This window comes from Syngnathus leptorhynchus, unplaced genomic scaffold (genome assembly GCF_054491065.1).
Source record: "Syngnathus leptorhynchus isolate UIUO unplaced genomic scaffold, UIUO_Slep HiC_scaffold_362, whole genome shotgun sequence".
Taxonomy (NCBI): domain Eukaryota; kingdom Metazoa; phylum Chordata; class Actinopteri; order Syngnathiformes; family Syngnathidae; genus Syngnathus; species Syngnathus leptorhynchus.
The window spans coordinates 20,001-26,022 of NW_028232321.1; positions in this window are offsets into that span (position 1 = coordinate 20,001).

Below are 6,022 nucleotides of genomic sequence, written 5' to 3' on the forward strand. Positions count from 1 at the left end.
ATAGCTCCAGGGCTCCATAGCTCCATAGCTCCAGGGCTCCATAGCTCCAGGGCTCCAGGGCTCCATAGCTCCAGGGCTCCATAGCTCCAGGGCTCCAGGGCTCCATAGCTCCATACCTCCAGAGCTCCATACCTCCAGAGCTCCAGAGCTCCATAGCACCAGAGCTCCATGGCTTCAGAGCTCCATAGCACCATAGCTCCATACCTCCAGAGCTCCAGGGCTCCATAGCTCCATAGCTCCATAGCTCCATAGCTCCATACCTCCAGAGCTCCATAGCACCAGAGCTCCATGGCTCCATAGCTCCAGCCTGGGTGGCTGGTGGCTCCATAGCTCCATACTTCCATAGCTCCAGTCAGAGAGTTGGCGAAAATTGCACTAAGTGCGAAAGCCCATTCATTTACAAGGGCGTGTCCGCCAGGCGGCGACATTTCCCCGTTACCGGTGGCTGCGCGGCGGGTGAGTGACAGAGCTTATCCGAGCGGCTGGAACTCTGCGCCGGCGTGGTCGAGCGGCTGGCCTCGGTAGTTGAGGTACCAGGGGTGGGGCGGGGAGCTCCAGGCGGGTCTTGTGAGAGAGTGAAGCCGAGCGGCTGGAACTCTCGGCCGGCCTGGTCGAGCGGCTGGCCTCGGTAGTTGAGGTACCAGGGGCGGGCTGGGGAGCTCCAGGCGGGGCTTGTGAGAGAGTGAAGCCGAGCGGCTGGAACTCTGGGCCGGCCTGGTCGAGCGGCTGGCCTCGGTAGTTGAGGTACCAGGGGCGGGCTGGGGAGCTCCAGGCGGGGCTTGTGAGAGAGTGTAGCCGAGCGGCTGGAACTCTGGGCCGGCGTGGTTGAGCAGCATGCCCGCGGAGGTGGCTCTTCCATAGGCAGGGAGGGTGCTGGAGCTCCACACTTCCATAGGCAGGGAGGGTGCTGGAGCTCCACACTTCCATAGGCAGGGAGGGTGCTGGAGCTCCACACTTCCATAGGCAGGGAGGGTGCTGGAGCTCCACACTTCCATAGGCAGGGAGGGTGCTGGAGCTCCACACTTCCATAGGCAGGGAGGGTGCTGGAGCTCCACACTTCCATAGGCAGGGAGGGTGCTGGAGCTCCACACTTCCATAGGCAGGGAGGGTGCTGGAGCTCCACACTTCCATAGGCAGGGAGGGTGCTGGAGCTCCACACTTCCATAGGCAGGGAGGGTGCTGGAGCTCCACACTTCCATAGGCAGGGAGGGTGCTGGAGCTCCACACTTCCATAGGCAGGGAGGGTGCTGGAGCTCCACACTTCCATAGGCAGGGAGGGTGCTGGAGCTCCACACTTCCATAGGCAGGGAGGGTGCTGGAGCTCCACACTTCCATAGGCAGGGAGGGTGCTGGAGCTCCACACTTCCATAGGCAGGGAGGGTGCTGGAGCTCCACACTTCCATAGGCAGGGAGGGTGCTGGAGCTCCACACTTCCATAGGCAGGGAGGGTGCTGGAGCTCCACACTTCCATAGGCAGGGAGGGTGCTGGAGCTCCACACTTCCATAGGCAGGGAGGGTGCTGGAGCTCCACACTTCCATAGGCAGGGAGGGTGCTGGAGCTCCACACTTCCATAGGCAGGGAGGGTGCTGGAGCTCCACACTTCCATAGGCAGGGAGGGTGCTGGAGCTCCACACTTCCATAGGCAGGGAGGGTGCTGGAGCTCCACACTTCCATAGGCAGGGAGGGTGCTGGAGCTCCACACTTCCATAGGCAGGGAGGGTGCTGGAGCTCCACACTTCCATAGGCAGGGAGGGTGCTGGAGCTCCACACTTCCATAGGCAGGGAGGGTGCTGGAGCTCCACACTTCCATAGGCAGGGAGGGTGCTGGAGCTCCACACTTCCATAGGCAGGGAGGGTGCTGGAGCTCCACACTTCCATAGGCAGGGAGGGTGCTGGAGCTCCACACTTCCATAGGCAGGGAGGGTGCTGGAGCTCCACACTTCCATAGGCAGGGAGGGTGCTGGAGCTCCACACTTCCATAGGCAGGGAGGGTGCTGGAGCTCCACACTTCCATAGGGTTAGGGTTAGGGTTAGGGTTAGGGTTAGGGTTAGGGTTAGGGTTAGGGTTAGGGTTAGGGTTAGGTTTATGAGATAGAGACCCCCCCCACCTAGCGGAGGGGAGGGGAGATGCACGGGCACATCCCCCGAGACCCCATCCTGCCCCCAGCACCCGGTGCTGGCGCGCCTGCTTGCGTCGCCGTCCATACCACACTGTCGTCCAGTCGCTGTCCATTCTGGAAGTGTCCTTGGCAATAAAAAGTAAAAGGTTGTTTGTGAATCCTGTTTTTATTGGAATTTTTTTCAAAAAAATGCAGTAAAAATCCAGAACTGTATAACACCGGTTTTCAAAAATATTTGTGTGCCCTGACAACGTTTCGGCCGCTAGGGCCTTCCTCAGGTCTGGCACACAAACAAACAAATCCACGGGTCAGGTAAATCCACTTTTGGTAACTGCTGCTGAGTTGTTTCCTCGTCGCTCCCGCTCCACGCACTGAGCTTTGCGCGTCCTTTTATACACCCTGCCCGGTTGGAATTTCTAATTTTGAATTTTTGTTTTCGTTTTTGAGTTTATTTGGTTTCTTAAAAATAAAACTGGTTCTAGCCCAAAAAACGCTGCTAAATTGCGGTTGAAATTGTAAATTATGAACTTGAATATTGTTTCAGTAAGGTTAATTTGTTTTGTTTTACTAGATGTCAGTGTTACTATAATAATTATTATTATTATTACAATTATTATTATTATCATTAATAATACTTTTTGTAAGAAAAATTTTTTTGTATAAAAATTTTTTTGTTATTTTTATTTTTCATTTTTTCTATAATTGTTCCTCCTGTGTTCCTAAATTTATCAATTTTTTTGTAAAAAAAGTTTTGTTTTAATTTTCTTAGGTTTTTATCTGACTTACTATAGGTAACTGAAAAATCCAGGTAGGGTTAGGGTTAGGGTATTGCGGGCCCCTGTAAACTATGCAAAGAGACAATAGGTAGACCTTTGTTGGTTTTGACTGCTTGTACAGGTAGGCGCGGTCCGAGGATCAGTCGCTCGGTCCCAACTGGAGGTAAGTGTCCCAGGCAAGTAGGGAGGTCCCGCGGTTCAAAACGTCCACCGACATGGCTTGCTGAGGTTGTCCATTTCAAAGTTCTTTAGGTAGGCGTGGTCCAGAGACCAGAGGCGTGGCTCCAATTTGAGGTAAGTATCCAAGGTAGGAAAACGGGTCCGAATAAAATCCGGTGGATTGAGCCTCCCGTTTGGAAGTTACGTTCCCAGTGGAACACAAACTGGAAATGGAATCGGGGTCCGTGACGGCCGTTGTTGTGAGGTAGGTCTTTGTTGGCAAGTGCGTCTATTGCGGATCCCCTGGCGCCCGCTCGGGTGCACACCATTCCAAGAAAGTGGCCAGGGCCCGGTCGTAAGCAGGCGACAGCTGTGGTGATTGACCCCGAGTGAGCGTAGGCCGGCACGTCTTTTGAGTTTTGTCGGAGGCCTTACGGAAAGCTGGAGGATGTTTGTCCTGCCCCTCGAATAAATTGCGCTCAGTATGGGCTGGGTGGGGATTTGGGTTAGGGTTAGGGTTAGGGTTAGGGTTGGGGTTGGGGTTAGGGTTAGGGTTAGGGTTAGGGTTGGGATTAGGGTTAGGGTTAGGGTTGGGGTTAGGGTTGGGGTTAGGGTTGGGGCTAGGGACAGTCACAGCCACGGGGACCAAGGACCGGCCTCCCGGTGCCAGGCCTGGCACAGTGACTCGAACACTCGCAGCGGAGTCCCGTGTTAGGGATACCCCGGTCAGCTGCCCACGGCCAGGTCCGACGGTCCCAACCTTTGTCTTCCGCGGTCGGAGGGAATATGTCCTAGCGCCATCAGTTGGGGTTGGCTGCTGTTCCCGTCCTGGAGCAGGAGTAGGGTAATCCTCTTCCCGTGACCGTCCGGGTGTCTGAAGTGAAGCAGGGTCAGACCCTTCTTGTCCACCGTTGACGTCCATCTCCACACCTTCTCCACTTGAATCACCGTCGTCCTCCCCCGGCTCTTCAGTTTCCCGCCCCGAACAAAGCTGGTCTTCCCAGCAACCTTCGAACCAGTACTTGGGTTAGGGTTAGGGTTAGGGTTAGGGTTAGGGTTAGGGTTAGGGTTAGGGTTAGGGTTAGGGTTAGGGTTAGGGTTAGGGTTAGGGTTAGGGTTAGGGTTAGGGTTAGGGTTAGGGTTAGGGTTAGGGTTAGGGTTAGGGTTAGGGTTAGGGTTAGGGTTAGGGTTAGGGTTAGGGTTAGGGTTAGGGTTAGGGTTAGGGTTAGGGTTAGGGTTAGGGTTAGGGTTAGGGTTAGGGTTAGGGTTAGGGTTAGGGTTAGTTTTATGAGATAGAGACCCCCCCCACCTAGCGGAGGGGAGGGGAGATGCACGGGCACATCCCCCGAGACCCCATCCTGCCCCCAGCACCCGGTGCTGGCGCGCCTGCTTGCGTCGCCGTCCATACCACACTGTCGTCCAGTCGCTGTCCATTCTGGAAGTGTCCTTGGCAATAAAAAGTAAAAGGTTGTTTGTGAATCCTGTTTTTATTGGAATTTTTTTCAAAAAAATGCAGTAAAAATCCAGAACTGTATAACACCGGTTTTCAAAAATATTTGTGTGCCCTGACAACGTTTCGGCCGCTAGGGCCTTCCTCAGGTCTGGCACACAAACAAACAAATCCACGGGTCAGGTAAATCCACTTTTGGTAACTGCTGCTGAGTTGTTTCCTCGTCGCTCCCGCTCCACGCACTGAGCTTTGCGCGTCCTTTTATACACCCTGCCCGGTTGGAATTTCTAATTTTGAATTTTTGTTTTCGTTTTTGAGTTTATTTGGTTTCTTAAAAATAAAACTGGTTCTAGCCCAAAAAGCGCTGCAAAATTGCGGTTGAAATTGTAAATTATGAACTTGAATATTGTTTCAGTAAGGTTTATTTGTTTTGTTTTACTAGATGTCAGTGTTACTATAATAATTATTATTATTATTACAATTATTATTATTATCATTAATAATACTTTTTGTAAGAAAATTTTTTTGTAAAAAATTTTTTTGTTATTTTTATTTTTCATTTTTTCTATAATTGTTCCTCCTGTGTTCCTAAATTTATCAATTTTTTTGTAAAAAAAGTTTTGTTTTAATTTTCTTAGGTTTTTATCTGACTTACTATAGGTAACTGAAAAATCCAGGTAGGGTTAGGGTTAGGGTATTGCGGGCCCCTGTATACTATGCAAAGAGACAATTGGTAGACCTTTGTTGGTTTTGACTGCTTGTACAGGTAGGCGCGGTCCGAGGATCAGTCGCTCGGTCCCAACTGGAGGTAAGTGTCCCAGGCAAGTAGGGAGGTCCCGCGGTTCAAAACGTCCACCGACATGGCTTGCTGAGGTTGTCCATTTCAAAGTTCTTTGGGTAGGCGTGGTCCAGAGACCAGAGGCGTGGCTCCAATTTGAGGTAAGTATCCAAGGTAGGAAAACGGGTCCGAATAAAATCCGGTGGATTGAGCCTCCCGTTTGGAAGTTACGTTCCCAGTGGAACACAAACTGGAAATGGAATCGGGGTCCGTGACGGCCGTTGTTGTGAGGTAGGTCTTTGTTGGCAAGTGCGTCTATTGCGGATCCCCTGGCGCCCGCTCGGGTGCACACCATTCCATGAAAGTGGCCAGGGCCCGGTCGTAAGCAGGCGACAGCTGTGGTGATTGACCCCGAGTGAGCGTAGGCCGGCACGTCTTTTGAGTTTTGTCGGAGGCCTTACGGAAAGCTGGAGGATGTTTGTCCTGCCCCTCGAATAAATTGCGCTCAGTATGGGCTGGGTGGGGATTTGGGTTAGGGTTAGGGTTAGGGTTAGGGTTGGGGTTGGGGTTAGGGTTAGGGTTAGGGTTAGGGTTGGGATTAGGGTTAGGGTTAGGGTTGGGGTTAGGGTTGGGGTTAGGGTTGGGGCTAGGGACAGTCACAGCCACGGGGACCAAGGACCGGCCTCCCGGTGCCAGGCCTGGCACAGTGACTCGAACACTCGCAGCGGAGTCCCGTGT